This window comes from Stegostoma tigrinum, chromosome 14 (assembly GCF_030684315.1).
Source record: "Stegostoma tigrinum isolate sSteTig4 chromosome 14, sSteTig4.hap1, whole genome shotgun sequence".
Taxonomy (NCBI): Eukaryota; Metazoa; Chordata; class Chondrichthyes; order Orectolobiformes; family Stegostomatidae; genus Stegostoma; species Stegostoma tigrinum.
In genome coordinates, this window is record NC_081367.1 from 9,928,292 (window position 1) to 9,947,220 (window position 18,929).

The 18,929-nt window shown below is 43.1% G+C and overlaps 1 protein-coding gene across 27 annotated transcripts in view; it reads left to right on the top strand.

Moving 5' to 3' along the window:
• The first annotated feature begins 300 nt into the window (after positions 1 to 300).
• Positions 301 to 18,929, top strand: part of kif1aa (kinesin family member 1Aa) — a 259,928-nt gene continuing 241,299 nt past the window's right edge. For 25 of the 27 annotated variants that reach the window (XM_059650980.1, XM_048541717.2, XM_059650983.1 and 22 more), the window contains exon 1: positions 301 to 468. The gene's annotated coding sequence lies outside the window, so the exon portion shown is untranslated. Of the gene's footprint in view, positions 469 to 617; positions 855 to 18,929 lie in introns of those variants that run through there. The other 2 variants (XM_048541734.2, XM_059650981.1) reach the window with 2 other exon arrangements.

The window sequence follows — 18,929 nt, forward strand, 5'->3', positions numbered from 1 at the left end:
CTGTTAATCTATACCTGGTCAGCATGGTTCAGTTGGGCCGAAGGGTCCGTTTCCATGCTGTACATCTCTAAGACGCCATAACTCTGTGTGCTGGGTGGTTACTTGTGCTAATTATTGCGGGTCCTTTCCCTAACCGTGTACAGCAGCCCAGAGTCTGGAATTTAACCCAGCCACCGTGCCCACCCCCACGGCCACCCCCGATCCACCCCCCGGGAAGCTCTGGCCCCTGGTCAAAGCCGGTGCCGCAGTGAAGTAGTCCGCAGCCGCACACGTGAGTGTGGACGGGAGGGGAGGAGACGGGAGAGAGAGGGGAGGGTGCAGCACTGAGGTCAGCAGAGATACTGGGATCCGCACGGTGCCCGGTGACAGGCTCCCTCCTCCGTGACAGCGGCAAACGGCCACTGAGTCAGCCGTCCCAACATCAGCACCACTGACAATGGAGTGAAGAGCCCACACTCCCGGCAGCAGGTAAGCAACCAGAAGCTGACAACCTTTCTCTCTTTTATTTTGTTCAGTGGACAGCTCCCAGCTTCATTCCCTGCCGCATTGCCATCCTGTTTCATTTCTACAAAACCTGCTGCTCACGCTCAACGTCACCTTCTGTTCTGGGAGTTGGAAGCCTCTCTCTCCACCCCATTTGAGGAGGCTTTGAATGAATCCTCAGCTCAACGAGAGAGGGAAGGCGAAGCTTTTGTGTGTGTGTGTGTGTGTGTTTGTGGAGCGTGTGATGGGATTGTTTTTCGGTCGACAGTCTCCGCAGGCCAGCGAGGAAGGCAGTGCTGATTCTCTCCGTTCTTTGTTGCGGTAAACCGTCAGGAGGAATTTCCTGCAGGTCTCCACCCTGATCTGTAGCTGTAAGTGTGTGTGTGTGTGTGTGTGTGAGAGAGAGACAGAGATGGAGAGTCAGAAAGAAGAGACTTGACTGATTTCTCCCTTCCTTCTTCATCTCTTTTTTTTTCCCGTCTCCTTTATTTCCTCCATCATTCTTTGCGCCTGTACACGGTTGTCTGTGTCCTCTCCTATGTGTCTGATTCTCTGTGTATCTCAATGCATGTAGCTGTCTGATTCTGTGTCTGGATATTTGTGTGTCTCAATGTATGTATCTGTAGATGCATGCATGACCATATGTCGGGGTGTGTGCCTGTATTTGCATGTATATGTATCCGTGTGTTTGTGTTTGCCTGGATGTGTCTATCCATGTCTCAGGAGATGCAGCCAGAGCAGGTGCAGTATGTTTCCATTCACCTCCGCCAATTTGTCGGTAACACCCACCCAGACACAGTGGGGGACAAAGCCAGGAGTACTGGCTTGAGGTGCGTCCACCAGCAGACACATTGCCTGCTGGAGGCAGTGAACAGAGCTCGCCCCATCAGAGCTGATTCAGTGCAGACGACCAGACACAATCGATGGTGCTGAATCACACCAAACATGGCAATGGCTGGTGTTTAGAGTTGGTTGAGGACAGGAGCGAATTGCAATGGTGTCATTGCACTGTACACCCTCGGTTCTGATCCAAAGTCATCGATGATTTTTCAGATTTATTTCTGTTCCCGAGGAGATGTTTAGTTGTTAATGTAAACCCTTTATGAAAAAAAAACATTCGAGGGCAGCTTCCATGTTAAAATCCCTGCCTGGTTTCTTAGTCGTTTTAAAGTTTATTACTGCACAGGTATTCTGCTGGTATTGTGTTATATTACACAGTGACTTTTTAAAAAATATAAAAAAGTATCTAAAATGGCCGCCAGAGCGAGTTATCTTATTTCTGTGTAGGCTCTGTCTTTATTCCCAGGGATGGAAGGCAATGCAGATCCATCTTGGTTTGCCATCTGCTAATGGGTTAAGGAGGTTTGTTCTTAATGGGCTATCATCAAGAGAACGCTTTTTAAGACTCGCTCACCCCTCCCTCTACGCTTTTTTTTTGAACAAGAAATAGCCTGTGTATTGCCGGAGTCCTGCCTCTATCCCAGGGTTTTGCAATCTGCGCATTCTTACCTCGCGGGGCTGGTTAAGTTTAATGGCAGATGGCGTGGATGCTTCAGGACACACCTGTACCCATGAAAACGTTTCTGTTACTGACAAACAGCTTATCCCGTATTTGCATGATTCCTCAACCCAATTGGTCTATCTAATTAAATACTAATAAGTCAGATTGTTAGGGGTGCCAGGGAAAGTGAATGTGCAGACCCAAATACCAGGAGTGGATACAGCAGCAGGTGGATTCATGTCCCTGGGCAAGTAACTTAGTTTGTTACTCACATCGGAAACAACAGGCCCGGAAGGACTGTTGTGTAAACCATGCCACATGAACCCCAAACTGAATGGTAATTCATATATTTTAACATGCAGATTTTTTTTGTTGACGCCTGCGTTGTACTGATTCAGAATCCCTTCCGAGAAAATAAGTGGGAGCTTGTGGCAGCATTAAAAGATGTTAACCTAATCAAGAGCCTGTGTTGGCGTCATCAACTGAGAAAGCAGAGCTTCTATGGTGTCTGAACATCTGAGTTTGGAGATGGATTTACAGCCTTCAGCTGACTTTGTGCTATTGTGTGCTTGCCTGTATGTTTTGCGCTGGCATTTAGTGTTTCATTTTAAGCAGGAGTTTGCTGTTGTGCTGGGGTATCTGTCAATGGTATTGTTGGTATGTCATTGTGACATCACCACTGCAGTTTAATAGGAAAATAAAACCCGCAGTTAATTTTAACAAAATTCTCCGTCTGTTGTTTGGAACATGATATTTGATTTAATAATAGGTGCCAAGGCAATGAGATGCAATCTTTGTAATGTCAGCCTATGAACTTGGACCACAGCCTTTAATTCACAGCCATTTGTTTACCTACTCATACAGTAATTGCTAATGGATAATAATAGGGAAGGGTGACATTAAATAGGCAACGATGCTGTCTCACCTATTTTCAGATCTCTGTAATGAGAGGCCTACTTTAATGTTTAAAGAAATAAAAAGCAAAGAACTGTGAATGTTGGAAGTTAAAAACCAAATCAGAAATTGCTGGAAAAATTCAGCAGGTCTGGCGGCATCTTTGGAGAGAAAGCAGTGTTAATTTTTTTTTCAGGTCTGACGCCCCTTCTTAAGAGTTCTGAAGAAGTGACGCTGGACCAAAAATGTTAACAGTTTTCTCTCCACAGATGCTGCCAGCCCTGCTGTGTTTTTCCAGCAATTTCCGACTTGCTTCAACATTTAAAGGCTTTGGTGTTTGTGTTCAGCCATTTTACTGTGCAGGAAATGAGGAATGCCAGGAGTGAGCATGACAAGAGCCAACATTAGCTCTGCCAACCAAGATCTAAGCTTCGTTCGGGTCAGGTAGGGGAGGGCTGCCGGGTGTGACTGAGGATATGAACGCAGCTCTTCTGAGAGAGCTTGTATTTTCACTAATGGGCATATGGGTGAATGCAGCCTGCTTTGAAATACGTCTGTACTCTCTCTTCCCTCTCCACTTCTGGACACATGGGATAGAGTGCAGCTGCAAGAGCAGTGTTTGTGCTCTGTTACCATTCCTCAGGTGCAAATGTTGGCAGCCTATTGGACCATCTCACAAAGCACAATTTATTTTTTTGTTTAACTCTTTCCAGCATTAATCACACAACTTTAGGAGACAGCGAGTTAATATGTCATCGGCCTAGTAATGCAGAGGCTTAGGCTTAATGGTCTGGGGATATAGATCCAAACTCCACCATGGTAACAGGGAAATTTTAAATCAAGCAATAAAGCTATAGTACAGTATAAGTTAATTTCAATAATGGGGAAAGTCCTGAGGTACAATGGTAATGCCCTGCCTCTGATCCAGTGATTGAGATAGAGTCCTCGCCCAGGCTTTGATGGAAGATGCATTTGAGCCATGGTGTCTCAGGTTGAGTATCAGCCTGTCAGACCTTCCAATATACCCACGGCAGGAGGCAAGAGCCAGATAGTCTCTTGATCAGCCTTCCTGATGTGGAGGGGTGATCCTCCAGGCAATAGCCTCTGCTGAAAGGCTGGTGACCCATTGTTTCACAAAAATGTGGCCAGGAAACCAATGTAAGCACTAACTTAGTCTGCCTGATTTGCCTGTAAATGTGACAAAAGAAAAGGAGACCAGCGCTGGTGGACCAAGCCAACTGTCATTAATTATTGTAAATACTCATTTGGTTTACTCCTATCCTTTGGGAAGGAAACCTGCTGTCTTTACCTGTGCTAGTCTACATGTGACTCCACACCCACTGCAATGTGCTTGATTGTTAACGGCCCTATGTGAAGGCCTAGCAAGACACTCAGATCAAACATATCAAGTGCGTTGCTAGTGGTGCCCACATCCATATCAAGGTCAAGAAAAGCATCCTACATCTGCCTCCACTCAGTACAGTCAGCATGGCCTGGGAATAGAACATGCAAAGTCCTTATCTGCTTTCCATGGTTCAGTAATGCATTGCGCAGAAAGAATCAGAGTTGATACTTCCTACCAGTAAAATACTTTAAACAGACGAAAGGGACACGGAGATCCGGGGACAGAGATACCCAAATCATTTAAAGCAGGGAGACAGGTTGGTGAGATTGTTAAATTGACAAAGCACCAAAGTTTATTTCTGGAAGGATAGAATTGAAAAAGCTGCGAAGTTGTGTTCAACTTATGAGGCCATGGTTATTACTGAAGCATATTAGAGTATTGTGAAGAGTTAGGAAGAAATTTTCAAAAACGTTAATAAGAACGATACCAGGACTGAGAGGTTGGTACTGGTTAGGAAATGTCAAACAGGCAGGGGATCTTTTCTCTAGAAAAGGAAAGACCTATGGGTGAGTTGGTAGAGGCCATAGGAAAGGGTTATATAGATATTTCCATCTGTGGGCAGGACTGCAACCAGAGACAATAAACAGCAGATGGCTACTAATAAGGCCAATATAGAAATTCAGGAGAAACGTCTTTTCCTAGAGAGTGCCTGGATGTGGAACTCAAGACCATAGGGAGTTGTTAAGGTGACTAACATTAAGGGTATGTTTACCAAAGACGTAGGGAGCATGAGGTTATGAAAATGTCATTAGATAAAGAAAGGTGGAGAACAAAACACTGGTATAGGCCCTGTTGGCTGAATGGCCTGTTTCTGCATTGTAAATACTGTGCAATGCTTTGTAATCGGCTAGATTAATAAAAGGAAAATACATCCTGTAGTACATGCCACTAATTTTGTTCCTGTGCTAATTAGCATCAGAAATCCTGTTAATTAAAATATGTGATCAGAGATAATGGGAACTGCAGATGCTGGAGAATCCGAGATAACAAAGTGTGGAGCTGGATGAACACAGCAGGCCAAGCAGCATCTTAGAAGCACAAGAGCTGACGTTTTGGGCCTAGGTCCTTCATCAGCATGGTCTTTCTGATGAAGGGTGTAGGCCTGAAACATCAGCTTTTGTGCTCCTAAGATGCTGCTTGGCCTGCTGTGTTCATCCAGCTCCACATTTTGTTAATTAAGATATGTGATCTTGGTATATGGTTCTTACTGGTAAAGCTGGGTTTATTGCCCATCCCTAGCTGCATTTCTAATTTGCTGCCTCTCTTTTTGTGTAACAGGCAATCCTCACTGCAGTTTCTGTATTTGTAATGGACACTCTTCACTGTTGCCTCTCCATGTGAAATATGCACATATGAATTTGATGGAGCAGGGAAAGAAATAAATCCGATCCATCCTGCCCACACATTGTGATAGCTGGAGCATCGTGACTAAACATTTCCACCTCGAAAAGGGAACTTGTTCGCAGTGAAAATAGATCTATGATTCCAGGTCTATCTGAGTGGTCTTTATCTGTGAATCGTTCATAGTGTCATAGAGACAGCGAGATGTACAGCACAGAAACTCACTCATTGATCTCCTGAACTGATCCAGTCCCATTTGACCCATATCCCTCCAAACCATCTAGGTGCCTTTTAAATATTATAATTGTACCAGTCTCCACTGTCTCTTCTTGCAACTCATTCCATACACGCACCATCCTCTGCGTGGAAACATTGCCCCTCGGGTCCCTTTTAAATGAATGTGCATTTAAATTTCCTGAAATGGCGGGACTATCATATGTTGAAAGGTTGGAGTGACTGGGCTTGTATACACTTGAGTTTAGGAGGATGAGAGGGGATCTGATTGAGACGTATAAGATTATTAAGGGATTGGACAATCTGGAGGCAGGAAGCATGTTTCCGCTGATGGGTGAGTCCAGAGGACACAGTTTAAAAATAAGGGGTAGGCCATTTAGAACAGAGTTGAGGAAAAGCTTCTTCTCCCAGAGAGTGGTGGATACATGGAATGCTCTGCCCCAGAAGGCAGTGCAGGCCAAGTCTCTGGTTAGTTTCAAGAACGAGACAGACAGAGCTCTTAAAGATAATGGAATCAAGGGTTATGGGGATAAGGCAGGAACAGGATACTGATTGTGGATGATCAGCCATGATCATAATGAACGGTGGTGCTGGCTCGAAGTGCCGAATGGCCTACTCTTGCACCGGTTGTCTATTGTCTAATGTCTGTAAATCTTTTCCCTCTCACTTTAAGCCTATACCTTCTAATTTTGGACCCCCCTATCCTGGGAGAAAAACCTTGACTATTCACCCTATCCATGCCCCTCATGATTTTATAAACCTCTATAAGGTCACTCCTCAGCCTCTAATGCTCTGGGAAAATAGCTCCAGCCTATTCATCCTTTCTCTATAGCTCAAACCCTCCAATCCTCGCAACATCGTTGTAAATCTTTACTGAACCCTTTCATGTTTAACAACATTTCTCCTTACATAACTCTAAATTTTTTATCTCAAACTTAATTACACCAACAACCCATAGTTAAAACACCACTGTCCACCTCACTAATAAATATCATGAAAAGTAATAGACCTAGGATGTATTCCTGGAGGACACAAATCATGAATGTACATCCCTGAATTATAACTTACTGTGAGAGTTTGGAGCTAATTTCTAATCTAGCATTTTGAATCCATATTGAAACTTCAAAGTTCTTTCCGTGAAATAATCTGGAGTGAGGTGCATAAGCAGCCATTTTCTGAAGGACTAAGTTGACCCCATTTAACAGATTCTACATATCTACTGCTATTGTGACTTCTTCAAAAAAATCTATGAAATTGCAGAGTTCTGAGGTGTAATTGCCCCTTTGCTCCCCATGGGAGATCACAAATGGCATTTCTCAGGACTCTTTCCAGCATATTCCCAATAATGGATGTCAGCTTGATAGGCCTGTAATTATCTGTCACTGATTTATCACCGTTTTTTGAAAATGGAGATTATGTGAGTCAGTTGTCAGTCTCGAGGAATCATCACCGACTGCATTTGTGCTATTTAAGATATGTGTAGGGATTTCACAAAACATTTGTTCCATTTCTTTAAACATTCAAGGATTACCGTTATCTGGACCTGGAACTTTATTCATTTTGAGCTTTGCTAACTTATCCAAATGATGTTGTTAACTGTGTTGATACTACTAATGCTGTTCTATGATGTTCAACGCTGCTGGTGTTGAACACCCTGCCCTACCTCAATCTGGAACAGAAATGTCATTCATTGGAGCATAGACTGACACAAAATAGCTATTTATTAGCTCTGCCAGAATCTGGGAAATAGTTAAAAGCTGGACCACAGTATCCTGCGGGGGCCCTATACAGTCCTTAATGGCTTTTTGATTTCTGGCATGTCTTAAAAGCTTTCGCTATTTTTGTCACAATTATGTCCCATCTTCCATCCCAGAGATCTCTCTGTGAAATCTATGGCAGATTTTTTTGTTACCTTTAATGGCATTTTACTGTTGTAATAGGTAATCCTCAGTGTTGCCTTCCATCTATTGCTATCACTTTCTCTCATTCCCTCTCTCTTCATTTCTGTCTTAGTTGATAACATCCACGAATCTTTAATATTAGTGATCTTCACTGCTTCCTCTTTCTTTGTACAGCGCATAATTGCTACTACTGCTATTCCTTGTGTAATGGCTGATAATCACTGCTATGCTACTCTCTCTTCTTAATGTATTTATTCGAGGGTAGTCTGCAGCTAGCTCAGTAGTTGGTGAGAAGCTGGTAGCAAGCTGCTTTCATCAACCTTTGCTGTTTTTCCTATTGATGTTGGAGGGCTCTGATTTTGGATGTCAGAGAAGACTTGGCAGGTTCACTGTAGTGGATGTTGTAAATTGTAGACATTGTAGCCATGGTCAGAGAGGAAATGAGTATTTCAAGTGGAGCATAGGATGTTGATCCATTGGGCAGCTTTGTCCTGAACGACATAGACTCGGAGCTTCCTGAGTGTTTCTGAAGGCCCATTCACCCACCAATGACACTCCTGGCATGTGCCAGGGCGACTTTAAGGAGTCAACAGACAAGTCAGTCGCCATATAACCTCTGACCTGCTCTTGCTGCCATATTTAAGTGTCTGGTGCAGTTAAGATTTTGCTCAATGGTAACTTCAGTATGATTGTGAGAGTATTAATAATTGTAATGACATTGAATGTTAAGGAGAGATAGATCAGACCTCTTTTGTTTGGAGGTGGTTGTTGCCAATGAATATTACTTGCCACTTTATTGGCCCAAAGTTTTTGCTGCTCAGTGCTTGCTGCATGTAGACAGAGGCTGCTTTTTTGTCCAAGGAATTGTAAATGTAATTAAACAGTCTGCAGTGATCAACGAATATTGCTTCTTCTGTCCTTCTGATAAAGGGAAAGTTATTAATGAAGCAGCTGAAAGATACTGTCTTGCTATGATGTACTGGGTCTGAAATGGATGTCCTCCAAACAAAAAGGTCTTTCCCTCATAGGTTCATAATACAATATGAAAGGAAGCTCTTTGATCTATGGTTCTTCCAGAAAACAATCTGCTTTCTGCCCTGCAATCCTACTTTTTCTTCTTTGGTGGTTAATTAAGTTTTACTTTTGAAAGTTTCTGCTGAATTCATGTCAATCGCCCTGTCCGGAAATGCATTCCAAATCATATCAGGCAGATAAAACACTTTTCTTCATGTCCTCTCTGGTTCTTCTGTCCGTCACTTTATATCTGTATCTTGGGGTTAGTGGCTTTGCAGTCTATTAAAAGAATTTCTCTTTATTTATCTGCACCTTGTTCAAATCACCTGCAGCTTTAGTTTCTGCAGTATATCCAAGTAGATGTAATTCCCTTATCCCCAAAATTATTCGAGGAAATCACTTCTGTGGCCTCCTTCCAAAGCTTTCATGTTGTTCCCAAAGTGTGGTGCCCAGAATTACTCCAATTCAGGCTGAATTTATAAATTTTTAAAGAAACGGAAAAAAAAGAGCAAGAGTAGGCCATTCAGCCCCTCAAACTTGCCTACTATTTAATAAGAACATCACTAATTATTGAGTTCAGTATCAGCTTTTGCCTCATACCCTTTGATTTTGAGTTATATCTCACTCCTTCCTGAAAGCATTCGCTAGAAACATAAAAGAATAGAAATATAGATGATAGAAGCAGGAGGAGGCCATTCTGCCCTTCAAGCCTGATCTGCCATTCATCACGATCATGGCTGATTGTACAACTCAATAGCTCTAACCCTGCTTTCTCTCCATAAACTTTTATCCCATTCACCCCAAATGCTGTATCTAGTTGCCTGTTGAATACCTTCAATATTTAGGTGTCAGCCACTTCCTCTGGTAATGCATTCCACAGGCTCACCTCTCTTTTAGTGAAGAAATGTCCCCTCATCTCCATCCTAAATGGTCTACCGCAAATCCTCAAACCCTGGTTCTGGACACACCCACCATCGGGAATACCCTCCCTGCATCTACCCTGTCCCATCCTGTTAGAATTTTATAAGTCCCTATAAGACTCCCCCCCCTCATTCGTCTGAACAAGCCCAACCTAGTCAACCTCCCCTCATTCATCAGACCCATGTTTTAGCCTCAACTGATTTCTCCAAATTCCACAGGCTCACCACTCTCCGGGTGAAGACATTTCTCTCCATCTCAGTCATCAGTTTCCTACCCCATTTTCAAAGATTGTAAGCTCTGGTTCTGGAGGATGGAGAAACTTCCTAGTCTTTGTACTTTTTTGACAGAAACACTTCTGCTGATGTACCCACAGTGCTTCAAAGATCTCTCATTTCCGATCTGTATCTATGCCATTTAGCGTGGAGTTAGTGCCACACAACACGATGGTGAATGCCACTCTTTTGAACTTGTGACATTTTAAGGACAGTGCACTGTTCAATCCTACCAGCACTGCCATGGGCAGATACACGTAGATTGGTTACTCCCCATGGTCTTACTTTCACTTTCCCTCCCTGGAATGGAGAAGTTCCATTGCTCCTCCCTCATGATCGATAATTAATTTCTACTTTTGCAGCTGGTCTAAAATAGGTCTTAGAGAATTGTATCAAATATTAAATCATTCGAAGTCTTCTCACAGCTCTGTAGTGCTTCTGCTGTAGATGGCGGGAAATGCAGTGCTCAGCTGGTAGGAGGGACAAAGTAAGAGAGAACAGAAGGAGATGGCTTGCAGAGGGCTTCTCAAATACAGGAGTATGGGAGAGCGATAAAATCGAGGGAAGTGCTCTCCAAAGGATATGTTCCAAAGCTGTTACAGATCTAGTCATCAGCAATGGATTTATGATTTTCTGAAAACGTTTGCAGAATCCTAGAATCCCCACAGCGAGGAAACAGGCCATTTGGCCCGTCAAGCCCACGCCAACCCTCCAAAGAGCAGTCCATCCAGACCCACTGCATCCCTGTAACCCTGCCCCTCCCATGGCCAATCCACATCTTTGGACTGTGGGAGGAAACCGGAGCACCTGGAGGAATCCCACACAGACACGGGGAGAGCGTGCAAACGCGACACCCGAGGGTGGAATCGAATCTGGGTCCTCGGTACCTTGAGGCACGCTGAGCTGCCACGCCAACCTCAACTGCGCAGTCATGACAGGGTTAGAGTTACGATTAGAGCTGGGATTAGGGTTAGAGTTAAGGTCAAGGTTAGGGTTAGGAATAGGGAAGAGGAGACCAGCCAGCAGAGCAAAACAGGTAGAAGCAAGATATGACAAATGCCTGGGCCAAATTTCACAATGATGGAGAAGGAAGCAGGCAACGACATTGAGCAAAACAATCTGGATGATAGACTAGATACACTGGAATACTCAGTTTGGGCCGGAGTTAGGAGCCCTGACCTGGCAGATTTTGAGTGTTGGGCCAGTGTTGAAATTGAATTCTCACGGATGCCAGTGGGAATCCAATGAAGATGACTTTGGCTATGCTAATGCCAATCTGGTAGGGGCTTTGTTTTGTTGAAGTCTGATTGTGGAACTGGCAGTTGGGAAAGTTGTCTTTGGATCAGTGGAGGAGGTTAGAAGGTTCATGCCAAGTGTTGCAGGAAAGACATTAAATCTGTGAAGATATTGCCTTGGAGCAACTTGTAATTGAGAAATTGAGAATGGCGAGTAGAATTCTGAAGAATACCTGACGTGGCTAAGTATGTATGGGAGGAGAAGCCATGAGGGGCGAGTTGTTGAGATAGGTATGAATAAGCCAAGAGGGAAGAATAACCATGAGGCTGATGATAAAGAAGAGACAAGGGGGCAAGGCTGAATTAATTGGCGATGGCGAGTTGGCTAGCGGTTGAGAAGAACTTGCTTTTCAGTCAGGACAATCCCGTATTTTCCTTCAGGCTTTTCCCAGATGTGTTACCTATTTGCAAAGTAGCCCAGGAAATCATTGGTCATGATTCTGTCTACAATGGAAAGCCTTAATTGAAAAGGAAGATTCCAGAACATGTTGCTTTCCCTGATGCTTGAAGGGTAAAGAACAAAACTTGTTTATTTGGTACAAGTGGTGACAGTATTTTATTTTGGGGTTTTCGGCAATCTGTCAGGAAAGTGTGATGTAGTTTTGTGTAAACATCACCGCGACATCTCCAATTGTTGTTGAGGAGAGGGGTAACTGAGTGTGAGAGGAACTATCATTCCAGGTTGTTCATGCTTAGCTCCAAGAGGCTTCACTCCAATAGGTTTGTATGTTAAAAACAAAGCAATAACCAGGGATCAGGTTCTATCAGGAGCCCAGGGACAATGTCCTTGATGGGGGAAGAGAGCAGGAATGGCAGGGGATTGAATGAGAGCAATACAGGGGGCTGGGGGCAACATCCCTGTCTGTGGAATGAGATGAAGATACTAGTCGGGGACCAGGAGCTTGGGGACAAGGGACTGGCAGGGGAACGTGGACAGTGTACTGCCAGGGGCCTATGGGCAGCTGTTTGGCAGGGCAATGAGAACAGAGTACTGGTAAGGGGGGCGCATTGCAGGATATTTGCAGGGGAATGAAAGCAGCCTCCTGGCAGAGGCATAAGATAAACATTCCAATTTACACTGGTGTATCCAGAAACTGAAGATGGACTTGTGAGATGCTACTGACATGAACAGAGCCAGAAAGAAACAAGGTTATTGAAAAATAAAGCAAGCATTTTTCTTTCACTCACTGAACACTTTGGTGCATTAGTTTTTTTAAAAAAGGATAGAATTAGGATAAAAGTCTTTTAGAGAGACAAAATCATCCAATCAGTCACTGATATATTCTGGTTTTCCACTCAATGTGGAAAGACAGGGAACTGAGAGAATGGATGCATCAAATGACTAATGGTATGAGGTGCCGATGATAAACCGAATGAGGAAACCTCTGGGAATATGTGAGCCAGAGCAAGAGCCGAGATCAAGTGTTATTTGAAGGCCAGGGAATATCGACATTCATCACATTTTGATCCGGGTGCAGTACCAGAGCAGCCATTTTGGACTTTCAGTAGTAAACAGTGAGAAGCCAAACAGAGCAGTCTGACTATTTCTCTCCTGCATCTAACCTCAGTACACTTTCCAGATAAACCCAGGAGTCCTTGTGGCCATGGGATTCTGTCTGGTGGATGGAGTGCTGTAATATGCAATTTTTTCATAAGCCTGAGGGGCAAGAACAGCCTCACCATACACTCACAGGCTTTTTGTTTGGGAGGCGGGGGGAGTATGGTTTTTCTCGTCACCTTAGTGATCCTCGCTGTGTGTCAAGCTTGCACATTGATGCAGTGGCAGCACACAGCACCGATGACCAATGGAGCTCAAGTCATCTGAGTTTGGATTGTTGTCTTCCTTGCTTTTCATTTGCAGCTTATTGGCCATGAGTCTAGGAAGATTCAGTAAGAGTTGCGTGGAGGATTTGTTAGGTCAAAATGATTTCTGTTTTAACATACATCTGAGCGTATCGTCTGTGAAAGGACTTTACCATTGATGGGTGAATTTGAAAAATTGATGCACTGTGAAAATAATAAGGAGAATTCCCAGCTCTGTGAACACAGATTTTATGAATGGATGCTTGGATGTCAGGTTAGAATTCAAGGTTTTGCTAAACAGACAAGAGTTAGGAGTGAAAGGCACCACACACCTAGGCCCCTGAACAGGAGCAATCAAGTGCTCTCCTTGACGAGTCAAATCTTGATCATATCCCAAACAATGGGCACCATATTGTGGAGATACCAGCCGGTCATTTTGCTCACTGCCCTGATTCGGAGGATACTCTCATACTTTCTCTGGGATGAATGACAACACTGGATCGAGGCTGAGATACCGAGTCTCCTGCTGAGAGAAGGCAGTCAGGCACTGGTATGCCTTCACATCCGGCTGGCGATATTTCACCTTCAGACATTGGAGTGATACCTAAGCATCGAACCACCTCTGGATGGTGTGCCTCAGTGATGTGATTTGTCCACCGTGGGCTCAGCCTGGATTATCACATGTAGTCCCTGTTCTGTCTTAGCTCTTCAGGGAGTAGCCTGCTGTCTGCCTGGACCAGGTAGACTTTTGCAACATGTTCAACCTATGCTTGAGCTCTCCCTTGTCAGGTAGTTGTATTTAAAGAGCAAAATGGTTTTTGGTGACTGGAAGAGTCAGGCGCTCAGCCTGCTGGTGTTCTGACCAGGTCTTTTATTTATTCAATTTATTTATTCACTTGGGAGACAAGGTGTCGCTGGCTGGCCAGCAGTTCTTGCCCATCCCTAGTTGCCTGTTGAGAAAGTGGTGATGAGCTGCCTTTTTCAGCCACTGCAGTCCATGCGCTGTCGGTTGACCCACATTGCTAATACGGAGGGAATTCCAGGATTTAGATCCAGCAGCAACAAAGGAACAATACATTTACAAATCGGGATGGTGAGTGGCTTGGAGGGGGAGCTTGCAGTTGGTGACGTTCCCATTTGTCTAATGCCCTTGTCCTTCTGGGTGGAAGGGGCCGTGGGTTTGGAAGGTGCTGTCTAAGGATCTTTGGTGAATTTCTGAAGTGCATATTGTAGACAGTACACACTGCTGTTACTGAACATTGCTGGTGGAGGGATTGAATGCTTGTGGATGTGGTGCCAATCAAGTGGGCTGCTTTGTCCTGGATGGTGTCAAGGTTCTCGAGTGTTGTTGGATCCGCACTCATCCCGGCAAGTGGGGAGTATTCTATCACTGTCCTGTATTGTGCCATGCAGATGATGGATAAACTTTGGGGAGTTAGGATATAAGTTACTTTCTGCATTATTTCTAGCTGCTGGCTTGGTCTTGGTCACTGTGTTTATAAGGTGAGTTTCTAATCAAATAACCCCAGCATGTTGACAGTGGGAGATTCAGTTTTTCACCATGTTGGGGAGACACATCATCAGGACATGAACCCAAATTTGAGACACTGTAGTCAAAATGAAAATGGGATTTTATAAATGTGGAAGGTCTGGGTCTTACCTTGTAAGCTTAGCCATGAGGCATTCCATTATAAAGTAGCCAGCCAGTATTCAATTCGAAGGCTCTCAGATAATGAATGGAAAGGTGCCTGACGATGCTGTCAGCAAGCATGGGATAGCACTGTCAGAGCAAGAAGAAGAAGAAAATGTGGGAAAGATAGAAGTAAGATGAGATGAATCAACATGTACTTACAGAAGGTGAGGCAGATAGCTAACATAACAGTGATAGGGGATAAATGTGTACAGTCTCATTATGGTGATAGAGTGAAGCAGTAAGTGGCTACTGAAAGCCATCACCGAGTGTGAAAGGACAGTGTCTGACCCACTGTCCCAGTCTGTCCCAGAGTGTGAAAGGACAGTGTCCACTGTCCCAGAGTGTGAAAGGACAGTGTCCACTGTCCCAGTCTGTCCCAGAGTGTGAAAGGACAGTGTCCACTGTCCCAGTCTGTCCCAGAGTGTGAAAGGACAGTGTCCACTGTCCCAGTCTGTCCCAGAGTGTGAAAGGACAGTGTCCACTGTCCCAGTCTGTCCCAGAGTGTGAAAGGACAGTGTCTGACTCACTTTCCCATGCTGCCATACTTAGCAGGGCTGCCCATGTTGTTTCGCTGAAACATTTGGACCACTGATTATGTCACAGCCTACGTGTCTGTGTCAATTTTCAAAAACCTACGTAAATAATTCCACACCCCATATTTCTTACGATAATCCTGCAAACTATTCTACTTAAAATAAATTTCCAATTGACTTTTTTAAGTTGGTGTTGCATCTGCTCCTCCACCCTTTCAGGGAGTGCAATCCAGATCTAAATAACTTTTGGCATTAAAATGTTCCTCCCCTCTTTTGTTGTTCTCTTGCTAATTATGTTCAGTCTAAGACTTTGGTTATTGCCCTACTGCTACAAGAAACGTTGTCTTTTTTTTGCATTAAGGTTTCCCTTCTTCCTGGTTTCTCTAATCTCTGTAAGAAAATGAGGTCCTTTATTCCTGTTCTTATGCTGGTAACCACTCTCTCTACCCTCTCTAAGGCCATTATGTCCTTCCTTAAATAGGACTTGTATGCAATGCTGCTGCTGAGGGCTACACGTTGGCTTTCTTAACCATTTTCCCATATTCAGGCCACCGACGATGATTTGTGAACAAGTGTCCCGAAGTCCCTCTGCTTCCGTTCCCACCTGAAGAGAGCACCACTTAGATTACTCTGTGTTATAGTTTTGACCCTCATGTTGTGCATCACCTCTCTGCTATGTTTTTGCCTGTTTCACCACACTTGTGGCTCCCTGAAATCTGTTTCTGTCCTCTGTATTGCTCAATACAATACTGAATTTTGCGCCATTTAGCAAACTTCGAAATTAGGTCATCTAAACCCAACTGTGTGTCAATTAATAACCAACAATTAATATTCATCAAAAAAGACCATTGGTCTCTGTACTGTTCCTGAGGATCCTGGTGAATATTTCTCTCCAGTTTGAATTCATTCACCACTACTATCTGTCTCCTGTCTCTTAGAGAGAGACTTGCTTTCATTTTGACCATTTCTTTAAAACGCTGCAGTTTTTCAAATAGCTCTGTAAATCAGCAGCTTATTTGCTGCTTTTCATATTCCATATTTACATCTACTGCATTGCCATCATTAAAGACCTAAATTTGTCACACATTAATCTTTTAATGAATCCCTGCTGAGTTTCTCGAGGTGAGGATCAACTTTGTCTTTGCCAATGGCGTCCTGTAGTTTTTCACCCGCTATAGTAAAAGTGATTGGCCTGTAATTGCTCGGATTTTGTTCTTATTTGTGGATACTGCTGGTGTGATCATTATTTGTTACCTATTAGGAACTGTCCTGATTGTGGTCTTGCTGCACATCAGTAAGTTGCAAGGCCATTTCAAAGGTCAGCAAAAATCATCTGTGTTGCTGAGTGTCTGGAGTAATGACTAGGCTAGGCTAAGTAGAGAAAACAGATTTCCTTCCAGAATGGAACCTGTTGGGATTTTTTTAATCAGTTCAGTTTCATTTTTAATTTTTAAAAATTTCATTAATTGAATTTTAATTTTGAAATTGATGTGGTATGTGCTATCACAACTCTTTCAGGTAGTGCATTCCAGATCCTAATGACACTTGGCAATAAAATGCTTCCCCACATTTTTGTTGCCATTCTCCTGCTAATTATTGTCAGTCTAAGACCTCTGGTTATTATCCGAATTGGTACAAGAAACATTATCTTCTTAATTGCTCAATCAAAGAGACTCTCATAATTTCGAATACTCCATTCAGGTTTCCCTTAATCCTCCGTTGACTTAAGGAAAACAATCCTAGCTTCTCTAATCTCTGCACATAAATAAATAAATAGACACATAGGTTTTTTTTTTCAATTTTAATTTCCTGTTTACCATTACTGATACAATTTTTTTTCTATTTTTCTTCATTAACTGGATTTAAATTCTTCATTAGGTCTTGTCTCTCTGAATCATTCATCCAGGACTCTGGATTGCTGGGGTGAGATGTTTGCATTGCCCCAGACCTTCGGCACTATCGTCACATTCAAGGAGGCTTGTCTTCAGAGTTGTGTCCTTCAGGAGCCTAAAATGAATTCAATCTGGACTGGGTGACAACTCGACCCAGAGAGATGCTAACCTATTTATTTCCTAGCTATTTTTATCCTACCTAATATCTGTACTCCCTCAACCTTTACTGCAAAATTCACATTTACCACTTTCTTTTGTGAAGGCAGATGCAAAATATAGTAATCATTCAGTCATGCCTTCTGCCACTATACAGATACTTTCTTCTATGTTCCCAATGAGCCCTGCTATTCCTTTAACTATCCTTTTCTTAAAAAAAAATTGGATTCCATTTTATATTATCCACTACTCTTTCTTTTGTATTTTGTCTTTGCACTGTTCTACATATCTCACCTTACACTTATTTTAACAAGTTTTCTATTTTATTCTGTACTCCTTTTTTGACATAATTTAAACCTGAATATATTATGATCAGTATTGCCCAGATTTTCCCTCAGTGAAGCATATTTCATTTTCCCTACTTCATTCCTCAAAACTGATGTATTTCCCTCATTGGGCCAGAAGCATACTGGTTAAGAAAGTTGTATTAGACCCACTTGAAGAGCTATTCATTCTCCTTGTTCTTTATAATTTTTTTCTCCTCATAGTGTTTGGATAATTGACATCCTCCATCATTACTCCTCTATTATTTGTTAAATTCCTGATACATTTGCCTTTAGATTTTCCCTTTTATCCACTCAGTATTTGCAAATTTGTAGTAAATATGTAGTGATTTATCAGCTCCTTTACTGTTCCTTTACTTCAACCAATAAATTCTACTTTTTGAATATTTTGGTGTGTCAACCTTCAGTTGAACTGTAATATTGCCCTTGAGGTATGGTGGCTCAGTGGTTAGCACTGCTATCTTACAGCACCAGGGACCTGATTCCACCCTTGGGGGGCTTTATATGTGGAATTTACACACTCCTCCTGTGTCTGTGTGGGTTCCCTCCAACAGTCCAAAGATATGCAGGTTAGGTGGATTGGCCATGGGAAATGGAGTGTTGTGGGAATGGGCCTGGGTGGAATGCTCTGTGGAGGATAAAGTGAGGACTTGATAGGCCTAATAGCCAGCTTCCACACTGTAGAGATTCTATGATTAATAACTGGAAACGTCTTCCTTTATTTGTTCCTTATCCCTCCAGATTTGCTCCTATCATTCTACACGTTTAGACTATGTCTGTTTATCCATGTGATCATAACCCCACATGACAATTTACACCTGTAACTCATTGGCTTTGCTGGTGACATTAATGCACATACATTCCAACACTTTGTCATGTATGCCTTTCATCTAACACTGGGACAATGTGTACTGTTCTTTCTCCTGAAACTTATTGTTCCTGCTAGTTTTCTAAGCTGCTTCTGTTTCCTCTCTGGTGCTATATCATTGCACACCCAACTGAATCATAGAATTGAATTGTTGATTCATACAGTGCAGGAGAGGCCCTTTGGCCCATTGAGTCTGCACTGACATGTGTGAAACACCTGCCCGTCAACCTAATCCCATTTACCAGCACTTGGCCCATAGCCTTGAAACTGGCCCAGCCAAATTTATTTCAACCCACCACTACATATTAATGAACTCTCTTCACTGAGGACATTGGTCCTGGTCTTAGTAAGATATCTTGTCAAGCTTTACAACCCCTAC